A 19,151-nucleotide genomic window follows, 5' to 3' on the forward strand; every position below is an offset into this window, starting at 1 on the left:
ATAATTGGTTCTATAATTACCTTACTCGGTACTTATGTAATATCTGGGCTCCCGTTTTTCTTATGAGACCGCGTTCCCTCGCGGGGCTCGCTGCGCTCGCCACGCTTCGGGCACGGTGGCTCGCTGCGCTCGCCACACTATATAACATCAACTCCATGCGTAGTTGGATAGTAGGGGTATGAAAAAATGGGGTGCATTTAACATGGGAGCCCAGATAATACATAAGTACCAATTACTCTACTGAAAACTCAGCACAAGAATTTCAATTGCCTGGCTGCATCCTCCGTCCCATGTAATCTTGTCTATTGCTGCCGGCGTGCTCACCTGTGGTTACCCAGTGTGTAATGGGAGATAAATCAGATTGCAGCAGGGTCTCAGCTGGGGCAGTGCGTCTGCCATAGGCCTATCACGTGGCATATTGCAAACTGTATTACAAATGTATTTTCAAATAACTATGGGGTGATTCAGGGGTAGATATATGAGGCAGTGATAAGGGAGGAAGAGAAGTGTTAAAGTACCTGGCCAATCAGCTCCTGACTGTTAAGTTGGGTGCCGGACAGTTTCCCGACAGTCGGGATCCCGACAGTCATTACCCAGACGCCGGGATCCCCCCATCCAGAGGCTGCAGAGTGGAGCAGTTGCCTGTGAAATGTAAATTAACCCCATCAGCCACCAAGTGTGTACCTGGGTGGGGAATTAAAGTCGCAATAGCTGCGATGTTCTGATGATCAGTGTTTCGATATTTCAGTCACAGATGTTGAAAAATATTATATATATATTTTTTAAAACATACTAAGTACTCTACACATTTACACGATATTCCAAATGAATTTGCCATGTTGGTATGGTATGGAAATTCGGCAGTGATGTGGGCCTTGGGGGTGGGCAGCTGACGTCAGCAGATGTCAACTGCCCAATCGTTTTCCGTACAGAGGTGTCTTGGATCTGCGAGCACTTCGGCGACCATCGAATGAAATTGGCGTGCGAGGGGGTCTTTATAGGGCCTGCAAAGCTGCGAATTTCGCAGCTTTGCTGGTCAACCAGAATCACCAGAATTAACCAGATTCACCCCCCTAGCCCCCTCCCCACAGCCTCCTAAAAATATAAGAAGAAACATCATAATACGGTATTAAGTGAAGATTGCAGGATGGCTTGTACAGGACAGTTATTGGAATGTATCTGATGGTGTTCAGGCCCTTTATAAACTGTCAAAATACAGGGACTTTGTCAGAGAAGTCATTGGAACCTGCGAGGGTCCCTTGAGAAATGTGAGTGACCGATCTAATCAGCCAGTGTCCCTGACAGTAGCATTCCAATATTGTCAACAATTAAGGTATCTCAAGTAATTTACCCATAATTCAGCAGGCTTTTGTATAAAGTTACTCGCTGGGAAGGTTATGTACAAATTATGTTCCGTATCTGTCAATCTAGATCGACTGTTCTGTGCATTCTGCCAATAAAAGTTAATTTGAATGTGGTCTGGTGAGAATGAGTGGGCAGCGGTGAGTGAGACGTTCCAGAACTCCCCCGCACATAGTTATGTTGCCGAGCAACAGCAAAGGTGACAGCCTGGCAGGGCACACCATTATATATATATATATATATATATATATATATAATATATATACACATACATACATACATACATACATACATACACACACACAGTATTGTGGCAGGGACAGTATATTTCCACATGAAAATAATGTGGAGTATGCGGTCCAGGTTTTGTAGCAGCAGCAGCAGCAGCAGCAGGAAAGCTGATGTGATCAGGGTTGGGCTGATTAGCAGCACCTGTGGCTTTCTGATATAAGTGTTTTCAGGGCAGGAGGTCATTTCTCCTGATGGTGGTAGTAATTACTGGCAGCTCTGCAAATATGGGATTTATTATTTCAATATGCAATTAGTAAAGGTGGTATTGTATTTAATATTTGTAAGTACATTTGTGGCTCAGTAATAAATGTATGCGGTTTATGTATGTTTTTTCTATGTCGACATATGTTGACATGGACCCCCAATTAGTGTATTGCATTTCCTCACATGACTCACTTAGCCCACCATATAATCTCACTCTATGCCGACATATATCGTGAAGTAAGAACAACTTAAAAAAAAAATTTTAAATCACGAAAAACTTATGTCAACCTTTTTCTGTGTTGACCAGTGGCATATTGACCTTTTGCTTGTGTCGTCCCTTTGTCAATGTTGACCTGTTGCTTGTCAATTTTTTTCACGTGTAAACCTAGACACCGTTGACCTATCAATGCACCAGGGCCCCTGAGAAATAAGGGGCCACCTGCTGCCTGTGTCACCCACTGTTTATCCCTGTGACACGTTACCTCCCAGTGACTCTCCCTGTCACCCTCTACCTCTCCCTGTCACTCTCTGCCTCTCTCTGTTGCCCCCTGCCTCTCTCTGTTGCTCACTGCCATGTTGCATGCTGTGAGCTTGGGTTAGGGTGAAGGATAGGGGCCCAAATTATATTTTTGCACCTGGGCCCACCACCCAGAAGTTCTGCCACTGTACATAAATACATATGTATTTTCATCAGAGCCGGATTAAGCCTTCGGGGGGCTTTACCACATGAAAAGCCTGTACCTTACTCTGTAGAAGACCTCATAGGCTCAGCGCTGCCTCTGATTAAAAACCCTCCCATGACGACTCTGCTACTGCTGCTGTCATCCACGGGGCTGAGAAGCATGTGAGAAGCTCCACCAATCAGAACTCAGCACAAGCCTCTCAGCCTCTGACCTCTTGTGCAAAATCTCATGGGACTTAGGGCCTTCTCTTATTCTGGTTCACTCTCAGAGACAAATTCCTTCTCAAATGGACAAAACCATGTGCACTGCAGGGGGGGCAGATGTAACATGTGCAGAGAGAATTAGATTTGAGCGAGTTATTTTGTTTCTGTGCAGGGAAAATACTGACTGCTTTATTTCTTCACTGCAACAGAGCCGGCCCTAGCCTAAATGATGACCTAGGCAAGATTTTGGCTGGTGCCCCCTAGCACCGCCACTAGTTCCGCCTCTGACACTGCTCCCCTTTCCCAGCACCATCAACCCTCATCATAGCAGTCATCATTTGGTGCTCCTACCTGCAATATTTTAAATAGAAACAGTGCACACATTTGGTGCGCAGCCCAAATAGGGGTGCGTTCTTGCTGGGAAGGGGCATGGCCACACAATTTTACCCCAAATTCAAATTATGCCACACAGTAGTGCAACTTTATTCACATTATATCATGTGAGAGTGTCCCTTATTCATGTTACATCACATTGTAGTACCACTTTACCTTATATACATTACTCATCAAATTATACCCTTAGAAAAAAATCCTGAGAAAATATTGTATTTTAACCACCTCCATGGCCACACTGCAACCCAGCACAAAGCAGTGTGTGCTGGGCAGAGGAGAAGAGCTGCAGCTGCTGCTGTCACTTAAGGGGAGGTGGCCCAGGGCCCCCACTGGGCCCTCCCATCAGGCTTTGGCCTGGGTAATTTGTACCCCCTACCCCTTTCTCTCGGCACCCCTGATAATACCACACAGTAATGCCCCTTACACATGACACACATTATTTATGTCCTTATAACCGTAATGCCCCTTACACATTATGCCAACCTTTATTAATGCCCTTCATACACATGACACACATAATGCCCCTTACACATATGTTTCACATTATTAATGCCCTTATACACATGACACACAAAATGCCCATTACACATGTCGCACATTATTAATGCCCTTATACACATGACACACATAATGCTTGTTACACATATGTCGCACATTATTAATGCATTTATACATGACACACATAATGCCCCTTACACATATGCCGAACACTATTGCACAACCAACCCACCCGCAGACCGCACTCGCACAGCCGCTAATACTGTGACCTCTGCCTCTGCTTGGATTCAGATGTTTCCTCATACATCTTGTCTCAATAGGCCATGCAGCTCCTGGCCCTTCTGCTAACGTTGGGTGCCTTTTTTGCTGAAAATTCGTCTTATTTGCATTGTTATGACCAGCACACACAAGGAGCTTCCGATGATTAAAATGATATGCGGCATGCCTATATTTTGTGTGCGACTGTGGCTGTACCTGCATACGGAATGCTATGTTACAGTGATTTCCATGAATACACTATTTCATATGCAGATACAGCCTCACTCACACAGAATATAGGCATGCTGCATATCATTTTAATCAGCAGAAGCTGCTGATGCCCCTAGGAATTCCAAATGCCCTAGGCAATTGCCTAGTGTGCCTATGCCTAAGGCCGGCCCTGCACTGCAATTTAGGTCTCACTTTGAAGAGAAACCCCACCCAAATCTAATTCTATCTGCACATGTTATATCTACCTTACCTGCAGTGCACCTGGTTTTATCCATTTGAGAAGGAATTTGCCTCTGAGAGTGAACAAAAGGCCCATAGTCAACTCCCAGTAATGCACCGCACACTTGTGCAGTCAGTGTGCCTCAGCTCCTGATGCTCAGCACCATGAATAATTGTCACATCACTGTATATATATGTTTTTAAATACATGCCGACCACAGGGGGGCCCTAGATAGACGGGGCCCAGGGGTACTGACCCCCTGAGCCCCCCCCCCCCTAATCTGGCCAAGATTTTCTTGACATGTTCCAAACCTTTATTGTATAGCTAACTATCAGTCATGAATGTGTAATAGTTTTTTAACACATGAGGAGGTTTTCAGACTCTCCAAGGAACACGTCTGTCATATTTAGAAACCATTTTGATGTTCGTGCCTCTTTAGAGCATTTTATCGCTCCCGTCTTCCCTCCCTCTCTTTTCTTTTGTATAAAAGGCTCCATCCACGGCTTGGAGATCTCTAAGGGGGGGGGGGGGTTAGGGTTAGGGTTAGGGGGGGGGGGGGGGATAAGTAATATGCATCCTTAAAAGCTTTTTTTGTTATTTATCTTCTGTCAGAATAAAACACACTTGCAAATTCAGGAGTTGTACAGAAGATTTCATTCTGGTCTTTAATATAATTAATTCACTCAACTCGACTGACACTGAAAACATGGCAGCCATTTTGTTACTGTGGTCTGGTGACACCATTTGGGACAGTAGATATGGCTGCCCTAAACCATGAATGAATGCGGTCCGCACAGCCACGATTATTGGCTCCAACCCATTTTATCTGTGCTGTAGTGGAAAATGTAAGAAATAATAAATTACTGTTATTGATTCATACTTATGGGTTGGTGGGACTATCCATTGTGCACTAGGTGTCTCCTTTCGACAGCAGAGGCTCACCCATGGCCGGTGCCACCACTAGGCAGCCTTGCGCTTTTGCCTAGGGCGCCGGCCACTGGAGGGCGGAAGATGGAACAGGTGTCTTCCCCTCATGATGGTATGGCCACCTCCGCATCGCCCATCCTCCCCCCCCCCCCGCCCACCCGTGGAGTGGCAGCAGCCGCTTGGGTCCATCCTCCCCAGGAGGGTGGCGTGGACACAGGAGGGTGGGGTACTCGCTGAAAATCCTTACGTAGTGGTTAAGTAGCGGCTAACATAACTGGCGTAGCGGTGGCCGCAAAGATGAGGATGTACCGTGAAAGTACATTGCAGAAGCCCTCATTTTGACGGGCTTTTAACTAGTTAATAATTATAATAATTCAATTTGTCTTTATAATGTTGAACCACTTTTTAAAGTCTACAATACATTTGTATGTGCAACATTTTACAGCCCTCCCTATATAATATATATATGGTGACTGTGTACAGTAAGTACTGTCATATCATCCATGTGATTTCCTAATATTCTGTGAATCACTTCTCGTGAAGAGTTAGTCATCGCTGACAGAGGCTTCATGTCAGGGTAAGGCTGACTTCACGCAATTCAAGACCGTTTGTGAACAAGAAGACAAATTCTTTATCAAGTGATTCAGTGAATAGAGGAAACAAAAGATCCTTCTTATGTAACCAAGAGACAATGTATCGCCCCTCATCCACAGCGTCACACTACTGTATGTACATCCTGTATCTGTAAAGGTATTATGTGTACAATATACAGTATATTCCACTTTCAAGAAAAGTTTACCGCATACGGCAATTGCATATTGCTATTTTATAGATCTATGATCAGGTGCAATGATTGATATATCCTGCTACCTGCATCTGCAGATTCTAAGAAGAAACTAAATATTAAATATTTTTTTACAGTTTATGAAGATTTATGCAGCACAGAGTATTTAACCATTCATGTCACAGTGGAGTTTACAATCTATGGGGCTGATTCAGTTTGGATTGCATAACAGCCTTCCAACCTGCAGTTTCCCCAATGTTTGTTCACTGCACATGTTCAGGACCCATTCTGCTCATGTACAGAACCGGTCCTTGTTATCGCAATGCACAATACCAAAGGCCTCTGCCTGATTGGCAGGCAGAGGTGTTCGGTGGCAGGGACGGGGCCAATCAGCGTTTCCAGAAATGTTTTCTGGGAGTGGCCAGGCCAAGGATTGCATTGCGAGGTTCCTCTTAAATTGCAATTGCATCGCAGGTTAATACGATCGCAAAGGCAAGCAGGGGTGATATAAACTTCCTCCTGCATTTGTATTACTGCTGCCAGCATCATATCCTATCCAATCCCCAAACTGGATACACATGGGGCAATATTTACCTAGCAATATGTTCGTACTGTATTTTACTTTCACGCCATTATGTGGACTTGTGCGTTGTGGATGAAGTAAAGTGGCCATAAGAATAACCTAGATGTAACTGGGTGCCATGGTTTCCTACTCTACCGGAACCTGCTAGAGACTACCGATATGTCAGTGCACTACCGGAAGAGCAGACACACCTCCCACTTCTTAGCAGTGGGCAAATAATGCAGTAAACCCACGGTCTTCAAGGAGGGGGCAGGGCCTCACCTTTATTTCTATAGCAATTGCATCATTTTGGCCCCCTATGCAAATATACACTGATCGTGACATTTACTGTGAGGAGACAGGGCCTAAGGACATATATAACCCAACCCCCATCCCCATTGTTGCCTGCTTACATCTCCTCTCCGTTAGGAATGGCCATTGACACTATCTCCATCGATGGTTGCCATTGATGGTGATAGTGCAAACGGCCATCGATGGTAGCATACTATGAGATGTATGACCATAGACAGTGTTAACGATCAATGGCCATCCCTTTTTTTTGACTGACTGCCCCTTTGGCCAATCAGAACCTGGGTGTGGGGCTTTACAGGTGTGTCAGGGGTGGAGCTATGCTCAGTGTCACTGCCCGTTGGGTAAGAAAAAAAAAAGCATATGCTTTCAAATCGATGGATGGAAACCATCTGGTTCTCCCCCATCGCTGGCAAAACTATTCTACATCAGTCATAAAACATCAATGATTTTGGATCATCGATGGTCGATGGCCATCCCTACTCTCCGGGCACGTATGCTGTATGGTACAATGTTAAAAATCTAAACAAAAACAGAAGACGCAATCCTCTTGTATTGAACCCATGCATCCATTGTGACGAGGCAGCAATACTGACCACGGTGCTACCATTCTGCCAAGTAGCAGCAATACAAAACAAGTCAGTAAGACATATGTACAGAATACTTTCATACAACAGAATTAAAAATAAAGAAACATTTGCATCATTCTCTTCTAATACTCGTAATGCCTATTTAGCTACTATTCCAATGGGATTTTGCCTATTTTCTAAACCAGTTTCCTGTGACAAAGACCAAACCCTAAGTGCATATCAAAGACCCGCTTCTAACAGTCTGAGGCTCACAGAATAGTTTGGCAGAATTCTGCGCCCGTCCCCCTGACCTATTTCATGGGAGAGCATTGCCAGGATCCGCGGTCCGGAGGTTGTTTATCCTCCTATTTAGGTTACTTCTTCTGCTCTCATGGGGTTGGAATTCCCAAACCCGTAACATGTGGGCTGGAAGGACAAAGATGCCACTTGTCTCCTAGGAAAGGGACAGAACTCATTTCCTCTCTGTGATTCTGTGTTGTGGCTGGGTTGGCTGTAGTGTTTAGCATGTGACGTCTCAGCTCGTATGATACATTATACTCTCATGTCCAGATTGGACACAATATAATTGTTGTAAACACAAAGCATTTTCTATATATAGCAGAGGAGTGCGTGCAGGACATAACAGCGCAGGGAGCCATGGATTTGGGTTCCACGGTCCTATTGGGCAAAGTACCTACTGTCAGGAGGGTAAGTAGCCATTGAGGGGGGAATTCAGTTGCCGGTGTTGATCCACTCTGCTCAATTTACACATTATCCGCCGCACTTACCCCATAGCGTAGTGATCATTTTTGTATAAATCTGGGTGCGAATTGGCCGGGCGAAGGGTGTCAGAAAGGGGTAAGGGTTGTTAGGTCAATATTATCTAGGTCGACAGTCAAAAGCTTGACCACTTTTGGTCAAAGGTCAAAAGACTGACACATGAAAAAGGTTGACCTTCATTAGGTCATTATTGAAAAGGTTGACATGAAAAACGATTGTCATACATTTTGTGTGTGTCTATGTCGACATGAACACCAAATAAGAGTACTGCGTCCCCTTGCGTGTAATAAGTGCCACGTCCCCTCACCATGCTTCATGCACGGCGCCTCATTACGCTCGGCACACTCTTATAATCTAACTCTATGCCCTCTTGGATGGTAAAGTATGAACCATGTCAGTCTAAAGCAAAAAAAAAAACATAAAAAACCCACGTGGACTTTGTGACTGTAGATTACGTTCCTGTCGATCTAAGGCTTGCGTCTAACTTTTGTTACTGTTGATCTAGATGCTGTCGATCCGTATACCGGATCCAGAGATCTAGCCATTTGGCCTCTTGGCTGCTGCCGTCTCTAGTGGCTGTGATTGTACTGAGATGACTGACTGCTGATAGTGTTTATCTGCATTCATCCTCCAACCACAGTTACCAACACGCCTGCTAATGATACTGTAGTTTTGGTTATCTCTGGGTATGGTTACATAGTTACATAGTAGGTAAGGCTGAAAAAAGACTTGCGTCCATCTAGTTCAACCTGGTATAGATATCCATTGCTGATTTGGTAGGTTCTGGTATTTTACAGACAAATTATATTTCTTATTTGTACCCATGGATGTTTTTCTCCAGTAAATGTTTGTCCAACTTTGCCTTGAACGCATTTAATGAGCCAGTCGTTACCACCTCTCTGGGAAGAGAGTTCCAGAGTTTGACTGTTCTGACCGTAAAGAAATTCTTTCTACTAGCTGAATGAAATCTTTTCTCTTTTAATCTATACTCATGCCCTCGCGTCCTAGATTCCTTTCTAGTAGAAAAGAGGGTGTGCGACAGTTCCTTATATTGGCCCTTGATATACTTGTACATGTTGAGCATGTCCCCCCTTAAACGTCTCTTTTCTAATGTAAATAGTCCCAAATTGCTTAATCTCTCCCCGTAGCTTAAATTCTCCATTCCCCTAATAAACTTTGTTGCTCGCCTTTGGACTTTTTCGAATTCTATGATGTCCTTTTTATAGTGAAAAAAAATATGGAACGCTTCACGAATTTGCGTGTCATCCTTGCGCAGGGGCCATGCTAATCTTCTCTGTATCGTTCCAATTTTAGTATATGTGCTGCTGAAGCTGGTGTTTGATTTTGGCACAGTTACCTGATACTGGCGGCTCGTTGTTTGTGCAGCTCCGGATTAAGGGGAATTCCCTTCTAGGTAGTGACCCCTCTAGTTTATCTGATCTGTTGGGGGTACTGAATTATTGCAGAAAGAGACAGCAATGTTTTCTGACCGGCATGGTTGTCCCCTCTGACATGGAGCAGCTATCGCCTTTAATTAGCACAGCATAGATACTATTTATAGTGCCAGTGGCCTGAAACTATAAGTGAGATTATCTGATGCTCAAATATACCTTAAACCGGGTACATGCTGGGCGCTAAGACGTCTGGTCAGACATATATCCCATATTTGGGGTAATTCAGACCTGCTCGCTAGGCTGCATTTATTCAGACCCTTCCCCATGCCCAAATCCTCTGGCTACGATGTGTATGGATGTGTACGCTTACCCATCCGCTCGCATGCGAAAAATCCATCGATGGTCACTCACCATTAAATTACTTTTCATCTGCACTGAGCCGAAAGGTAGGCCAGGACTTACTTTTCAGCTGCATGTTTTTTTCAGAATTGGGGGCGAGTGCTGATATCATGTAATGTCATCAGCTTGCCCCGAGCAGGCAGGGGTTCCCTAGGACCTGCGCAGAGTTTCTATGCCCACAGTTTTTGTTAAAGCTGGGCTAGGGTGTGGTGCATCATGTTGGGTTTTTGCAACATTATTACACAAGATTTACACCTTGGCCCTTATTCAGATCTGATCGCAGTACAAATTTGTTCTCAAAATGGGCAAAACCATGTGCACTGCAGGTGGGGTAGATGTAACGTGCAGAGAGAGTTAGATTTGGGTGGGGTGTGTTGAAACTGAAATCTAAATTGCAGTGTAAAAATAATGCAGCCAGTATTTACCCTGCACAGAAACAAAATAACTCACACAAATCTAACTCTCTCTATACATCTTCACCACCTGCATGGGAAACACCAATTGTCACCAACTGCCATTCCAAACTGACTCGCTGGCAGTGGGTGTGGCTCCCCTATTTGAATTTTGAACTGTGCAGCAGCCCCCCCTCTGGATCCGCCACTGGTTACGTTCACTCTTCCCTGTAGCACTACATGCAAGTAAGCATCAGCAACAGCCCAGAGAAGCATCCTTTCAACTATAAAATTGACATTCCTTATGCTCTCCCGCATGATATATTATTGTCTTTCCTAGCACAGACATCCCATGCAATCATTCTGTTGCCAAAACCATCAAGCTACCCTCCCCCCCACAACCACCCTGTATCTAGCCTTTGGTCCATCCACCGTCGACTGGAAATGCATTTCGAAAGGAGAATGCTAATAGTGTGCCGCAGTTAATGACGGGGCTCTCAAGCTCTGCATTACCTGTAAGTGCTGCCATAATGGAGACAGTAATTGCAGGGGAAAATGGCATTTTTTTCCCCATCTGCTTCTTGCAAGCTAAAGCCCCACCCTATTTACGATTCATAGGAGCCAGCAAACAATTACAGCTGAGCAGATTCCACAGCCCAGCGTCCGCCTCACCCCCCCTTCCCTACCCTCTGGTTCTTTCACATTTTTCCACTTGATTTTCCTTCTATTCTTGCTGTCTGCAATCTGATAAACACGAGCAGAGGACATAGATATAACCCAATCACCCGGCCCTTGTGAGTAGCTCTTGGCACGTATCCGCTGAGCAGCTGCGCTGGGGAACATGCTCAGTAGGTACAGGTGTGACTGGTGTCATTGGCAGTAATTGTATCACAACATATTGTAACATCTCTGGGCTTCTCTTCAGGGTTCAGCGGAAACGCAGACACCCAGTATCACAACTTATCAAGACGTCCTATCAGATAGCAGAACAGCAGACAGCAGCAGCAGCAGCGCAGGTGGAAGAATTACTGCCTGGCTGGGCTGCTGTAGTGGGAGATAAACAAGAAGTAATAAGTAGAGTCATCATTTTGTCAGCCAGGCATCAATTTATATGTGAACTGGTGGACCTGCTTCAGATAAACTCATTTACTGGGCTCTCGCAGCTGTTCCTATGTGGCTGAGCGCTTCTGCCGTAATAATATTTCAGATAAATGATGCGCAAATATAAATCATATCTGTACGGACAGTTATCATCTCTTATAGGGGGAGGTGTATCGAACCTTGGAGAGAGATAAAGTAACAACCAATCAGATTATAACTGCCGCTTTACAGACTTTGGGGTCCTTTTAGCTATTTAAAACTTCTTGAATAATAAATGGTGCTCCAGCCAATCACCTCCTGGCATTAATCAAACACGTGACAGTTAGAAGATGATTGGCTGAGGCACCATTTATTATGCACAACACGTTGTAAAATGTCGTTAATCAATGGGCAGCATGTTTGAAAAATGACAGAATTTGGTTGGTTGTTCGGTCCACTTTGAGCCTGATTCAGACCTGTTCGCCGGATGAAAAATGACCATCGAATTGTCTGGACGTTCCCCTGCTTCTGCCCCCGGACCTCCCTGTCCGGAGCGAACAGCTCGGTGAGTGTTTGCGCATGCGCATATTCATGCATGCACATGATCAACACCGCCCCACCATCGGATATGTGGCCGAATTCGGACCCTTTATCTCTCACCACTTTATCTCTCTCCCACATTTGATGCATTTGCCCAGTAGTGCACTCCTTCGCTTAGATCATAGCACTGCTGCTCAATGAATGGAATATAATAAGATTATTATATAATAATAATATATTGTAATACAATGCAGTAATCAGGAGATTATATTAGTCAAACACTCACTGAAGAATTATACTGCCGCCCGGTAACCACAAATACATGTAATATCCTATATCATAAAAGCCTGATGCGGCCCCTTAACTCTATGGAGGAAATTCAAGTGTTTGCACACCGGTTGCCACTAGGTGGCGCCAGTTGGAGTATGTAATGGGACATTATAAATCAGGGTATCTTTAAATCTATGTGCACAGAAAACTAGTGAGTAGGAGCTACTGAAAATGAATGGGCAAAAATAGATAACATTTATAACTGTGCTGTCAGGAATTTCACGGAGCCCTTTCGATAGACGGTGAATACGTACGACCCGTAGTGCGCATGCGCGAGACCGTCCTGCGATAAAATCCTGCTACTTTTTTGATCGCTGGCCGTTCGCAAGTTGATTGACAGAAAGCCAGCATTTATGAGTGGTAACCGCCCATTTTCTGGGAGTGTCACGTCTTAGGGGAAGTCATGTGACGTCAGCTCCGGCCCCAATCAGCCTGTTTCTATCACAGTTGCCGAGAAAGTCCTGGGCTACGCACAGACCGCACACACTGGGGAATCATTCCATGGTGAGCAGCTTTTGAATGGATTTGCAGCTACAGTAGTTGCTACTTGCTAAGCAATTTGCAGAGGCGGATTTCACTCTGGTGGGGTGGGCGTATACCTGACCACTGGGCTCTGCAATTTAGCAGCCCGGCGATCAGGTTTGAATAACCCTCATTGGCCAGTGACAGTGGGCCTTATTCTAGTTCACTCTTAGAGGCAATTTCCTTCTTAGCTGGACAAAACCATGTGCACTGCAGGTGCGGCAGATGTAACATGTGCAGAGAGAATTCGATTTGGGTGGGGTTTTTCTTCAAAGTGAGATCTATATTGCAGTGTAAAAATAAAGCAGCCAGTATTTACCCTGCACAGAAACAAAATAACTCACCCAAAGCTAAATCTCTCTGCACATGTTACATCTTCCCCCCTGCAGTGCACATGGTTTTGTCCAGCTAAGAAGGAATTTGTCTCAAAGAGTGAACTAGAATAAGGCCCAGTGACACTTGCCTATAATAATTAGAAGCGATTCAGCTACCTTCCGTGTGTCATGCATAGGACATACTATAAGCATTTCCCAGTTGCTCTGATTTATAGGTACGGAGCTCTGCAGAGCTTAATACTTGCAAATGGATTCATTCTAAAAAGCTTCTTCGTAAATGGCCGTCATTATTATAAGTGTGCTTGACGTTTTAGTTGGATTAATAGTTGCCGATGATCTGTTTATAGCTACGGTTATGTTCTTTTCATCATGACTTATATAATAGAGCTACAGAATCTCCCCATACATCGGCACAACCTGAGATACTTAATGCTGCTTTTAGATTTATTTTATGCTGTTGAGTGTAAGTTATTGTTCTCTGTTATAAGCTAGGGAGTAATTACGGGGTTGACTGCGGGGTCTTTTATTTCAGTTACATATATTTGTGTATGTTATCATCTTGTTAATATAAGGTGATGAGGTTTTGATGCTTTGTTCCTGCGAAGCAACTCTAGGACATTTGTTATATCAGAGCCCAAAAATTAGCAAGTCCCAGGAGACAATAGTCTGGCGGTGTCACCCATCCCTGCAAACTGGCGGTGTCACCCATCCCTGCAAACTGGCAGTGTCACCCATCCCTGCAAACTGGCGGTGTCACCCATCCCTGCAAACTGGCAGTGTCACCCATCCCTGCAAACTGGCGCTGTCACCCATCCCTGCAAACTGGCGATGTCACCCATCACTGCAAACTGGCGGTGTCACCAATCCCTGCAAACTGGCGGTGTCACCCATCCCTGCAAACTGGCAGTGTCACCCATCCCTGCAAACTGGCGGTGTCACCAATCCCTGCAAACTTGCGATGTCAACCATCACTGCAAACTGGCGGTGTCACCAATCCCTGCAAACTGGCGGTGTCACCCATCAATGCAAATTCCGTCTAATCTCGGTGGAAACGGCAAAAAGCGGCAGCTATTTCACCGTTTTTGCCACGGATTGGATCATTGGATAACCAGCTTCATTGGGCCTGCTGATTCTCCATATGAAAGTCATATCCAATAACAGATAATGGCTTCCGGCCTCTAAGGTGGAATTACAGGCACCAGTCCCCCAGTAGATCAGCAATTGGTACATCAAATTGGCACATGAATGTTACAGTTCAGATGGACAGTTATTGGCCATTGAACCTCGCAGTCTGCCAGGGATTCTGAATAATGGAGTCAGATACTGGACGATTTAAAATGATTAATTGAAAGTACAAAATATTATCAAAGGGTGATGATACCTTTAATCGTTATTTTACAGGTTTACAATTTACTGTGGACAAGAGACCTTTCGGTATTGATTGCAATTAATTCTATTCAGTGAGTTATTTCAAGTGTCATCCACCTTGACCCAGTCATGAAATAATCAGATTTCAGTTTATGTGTAGTTACTTTTAGATATGGTGTTCGGCAATACATTGATCCTTTATTTATACATTTTTGGGTCCAAGAAAGAGAACTCGGTGAGCGCTTATACAGTTATGATAAATAAGATTTCCAAATCTCCACTCTGTAAACAAGGAAATCAAATTGCGGCAAGCCCTCATGTTCTAATACCCTAATACAGGGCTTCTCAAACTCGGTCTTTAGGACCCCACACAGTTTACATTTTCCAGGTCACCCGGCAGGTACACAGGTGCACTCATCACTCATGAACACATTTCAAAAGATCCACAGGTTGAGCTAATTATTTCACTTGCCATTCTGTGAGGAGACCTGTAAAACATGCACTGTGTGGGGTCCTGAGGACCGAGTTTGAGAATCTGTGCTGTAGTACATACCTAGCAGTTATATAACCGTTACCCATAGTTACCTAGCGATGGTTTGTGTTTACTAATAACACCCCATAACTCTGCCTGTATCAAAAGTGGGCATCCTTTATTTATATGTATAAAAGGGTCCGTTACGAGATCCCTATAGTCACCATATCAACGGTCAAATTATTGGCTATGGTATACCGACACATTTTGGTAAGTTTTGTAACCCTAAACCTCACAATCCACAGATTTACCCTACCCCCACCCACAACCTAACCCTAATCCTGCCCCTCCCACAGCCTGACCCTAACATGCCCCTCCCACAGCCATACCCTAACCTGCCCCTCCCACAGTCTAACCCTAACCTCCCCCTCTCAGTCTAACCCTAACCTTCCCCTCCCACAGTCTAACCCTAACCTGCCCCTCCCATAGCCTAACCCTAACCTCCCCCTCTCAGTCTAACCCTAACCTTCCCCTCCCACAGTCTAACTCTATCCTGCCCCTACCAAAGCCTTACCTTAACCTCCTCTCTCACAGCCTAACCCTATTCTCCCCTCCCACAGCCTAACCCTAACCTCCCCCTCCGATAGTCTAACCCTAACCTGCCCCTCCCACAGCCTAACCCTAACCTGCCCCACCCACAGCCTAACCCTACCCTCCCTTCTCACAGCCTAACCGTAACCTACCACTCCTACAGTCTTACTCTAACCTGCCCCCCCCCCCCCCCCCACAGCCTAACCCTAACCTGCCCCTCTGATAGTCTAACCCAGGGCTGGGCAATTGCGGCCCTCCAGATGTTGATGAACTACACATCCCAGGATGCTTTGCATTGGTTTTGCTGTGTGACCATGCTGAAACTGATGCAAGGCATGGTGGGATGTGTAGTTCCTCAACATCTGGAGGGCCGCAATTGCCCAGCCCTGGTCTAACCCTAACCTGCCCCTCCCACAGCCTAACCCTAACCTGCCCCACCCACAGCCTAACCCTAACCTCCCTTCTCACAGCCTAACCCTAACCTACCACACCTACAGTCTAACTCTAACCTGCCCCCCACCCTACAGCCTGACCCTAACCTCCCCTCTCACAGCCTAAACCTAACCTCCCCTCCCACAGCCTAACCCAAACCTCCCCCTCCCACAGCCTAACCCTAACCTCCCCCTCCCACAGTCTAACCCTAACCTGCCCCTCCCACAGCCTAACCCTAACCTGCCCCTCCCACAGCCTAACAAATATAATCAGCATCATTTGCAGATAATGTATAGTGGTTCCATGAAGACTCACAAGTCAGTATAATAATGTATATCCTGAATAATCTAGTGATGGATAGTAATGGACTCGTTCCATTGGAGCGTAATGTGTGTGTATTTATAAACCGTATGTACATAAACGGCAGTAAATAGAGTCGCGGACAGAGGGGCAGCCAGTGGGAACTCTTCCTTTGTACTTCTATGAAGCATTTGCAGGAAAGTCATTTGTTTCCTGGAGGTTTAATTAATTAGATGAAAAATGAGTAATCCTTGTTCTGTAATCTCAATGCACAGGGGAAGCCGCCCTTGTTATCGGCCTGTAATCACAGATTAGCCTTTACCAGCCACTGCCACCACTTTGTACTGACTGTTGGAAGTGTTTGGGTGTGAAGGGTTAAATGTTTCTAAATAATTGGCCCACATCGGCCTAAGGCACTAACTCTGGTCTGTAACACTGCGCGGAAGTCGCCATGTTTGCCAGCATTCAATCCCACCTTATTTTAAATGTATTTATTGTGTATGCCGACACCACGTCTCCATCTGCCGACACCACCTCTCCAGGAAGAGTTCCACAATATGGGCCCGACCGTAAATGTTTTTTTCCTTCTAAGGAAACAAAATCTTTGTTTCTCTGGTCATGCCCATGTGTCCTAGAGTCCTTCTTCAAAGGGAAAAGGTTTCTTGACAGTTCTTTATATTGGCCCCTAATATATTTGTACATGTTTAGCATGTCTCCAGTTAAACGTCTCTTTTCTAGCGTAAATAATTTGTTCAATCTGCCTTCATAGCTTAAATTCTCCGACCCATTTTATTAGCTTTGTTGCTCTTCTTTGGACTTTTTTTTCCAGTTCTAGGATGTCCTTGAACATATTATTTCGAGTTTTTACAACGTATTTTGTCAAGAATGTTTTTTTTTTTTTAAATGTATGTTATAATTATGTTATATTTGTATGATTCAAAATGGCCGCTGTGCTAATACTTTGGCCATCCCCTAACAGAGGAGGTGGCACCTCATCCATCTCCATGCAGAGAAGGGGATGTGGTCTAATATACTGGGCGTGGCCTAGGGGAAAAAGAACAATGTGGTTAATGGAGCTACAGCTCCAAGCTTCCACATAGAAATAGGCCCATCACCATGGCAACATGATGATCACCAGCAAGACACTATCTGGCCACATGTTTGTCCATAAGTAATAAGTATTAAAATTTGATTTTATATTTCACACAATTATACAATTTCTGTACCTTTATATATTTAGGGCCACACTAGTGATTATAGTGTATGAGTCTTACATGTTTACATGGCATTGGCCTCACCTCCTCCATGGAGATATACTGTAATAGGCTCTTAAAATTTTTCAACTGCAGACCCTTTAGGCCCTTAATCCGGCCCTGTTCATTACATGGACCCTTAACCTTCTAAAGAAGACTAAATAAGTCAGATGGATAATTTGTCTCTGCCAATCAGCTTCTAGAGATAGTTAGAACTTAATTTATAGCTGAAAGCCGATTGGTGCCACGTGTCCTCTATAGAAGGTGTGATATATATACCCCAACTGTATTTCCTCTTTGTATTTTATACAGCTCTACCCGACCTGTGGGCGGGGACTTGATGGCGCCACTACTATTTGAGAAGGGGGGGGGGGGTTGGGATGTGGTATTGATGCAAATTACAATACCTTCTTAGGATCACCTTGATGGCCAATTCCTAAAATCGACAAGTATGGTCTAATATAAACTTCTTATTCTGGTTAGGCTAATTCCGCACCTCAGGACCTCGGTTATTGCCGTGTCACTGCAAAATTCCCAGGTCGAGCAACCTGGCATTTCAACCCAGGTCACAACAAGGGTTGAACGCGGCTCTGACCCGGGTTGCTGTGCAGCGATCACACTATGGAGGAGACAGCGCCAAGCACTGCCTACTAACCCCGATGGCAAACCGCCGGTCTGTCCCAATCTGATGTCTGCGACCCGGCAATATGTTGCTGTTGGGAGCTAAAACCTCACAAATGCCGTATAGCTCCTGGGACGGACCCATGTCCAAATCCCAGGTGTGACCTGCATTTGCGGTCTGATCAACAGTCAGAAAGTGTGCCATTAATGGTCTCCTCTTTCCCATAAGCTCTTTATTCTCTCCAGGACCTCTGCTGAGGTATAATCATCCAGACAGGGGATCTGTGTGTGACATCATCGGGTTAGGTTATGATGTCATCGTGGGGTATGGGCAGGAAAGGACTGCAAATACAAAACTGTGCTCATACGCCGCATGGGGGTAAAGCACAGAATGATGTTCTGTTTGATGTCCTGACCTGTCACCGTTCTGTTTTATTTACTGCAAACCTTTCTTTTAAATATTTCACTCTGAGACAAGGTCATACAGTCTCCTTCTGATAAGAGACTTTTTATATTCAAAATAAATAAAGGTTATATTTTATGAAAATAATTGATTCTCAGTGCACCCTGTAAGATTCTTCTTTTTCTTCGTGGGTGTTTAGGCCTCCTTTATTTCTTGTCGGAGGTGAGACGTGGATTATCTATGCTGCAAACAATGCTCATATTCTTATGTGTTTAGATTTGTTCTTATTACTGGGTTTATTGGGCTTCTTTCTGTGAACACTGATTCTGTGTGTGACTCATCGTATGGCGTTTGCTAGTCCTTCCTGCTTTGTATGTGACACACAAGACAGACCGTAAATGTGTTCTGATGGTGTTTGGGCAGCACATAAGTGGATGCAGGAGTT

At 44.8% G+C, this 19,151-nt stretch overlaps 1 protein-coding gene and 1 non-coding gene across 4 annotated transcripts in view; one reads left to right on the forward strand and one right to left on the reverse strand.

Moving 5' to 3' along the window:
• Positions 1–19,151, forward strand: part of L1CAM (L1 cell adhesion molecule) — a 178,442-nt gene that overhangs the window by 43,146 nt on the left and 116,145 nt on the right. The window lies entirely within an intron of this gene.
• On the reverse strand, positions 9,506–9,608 carry LOC146040008 (U6 spliceosomal RNA). The gene has a single exon (XR_014463183.1). It is a non-coding gene; the product is annotated as a U6 spliceosomal RNA (small nuclear RNA).

The sequence above is a fragment of the Crinia signifera genome, chromosome 9, assembly GCF_055691185.1.
Source record: "Crinia signifera chromosome 9, ASM5569118v1, whole genome shotgun sequence".
Classification (NCBI taxonomy): Eukaryota; Metazoa; Chordata; class Amphibia; order Anura; family Myobatrachidae; genus Crinia; species Crinia signifera.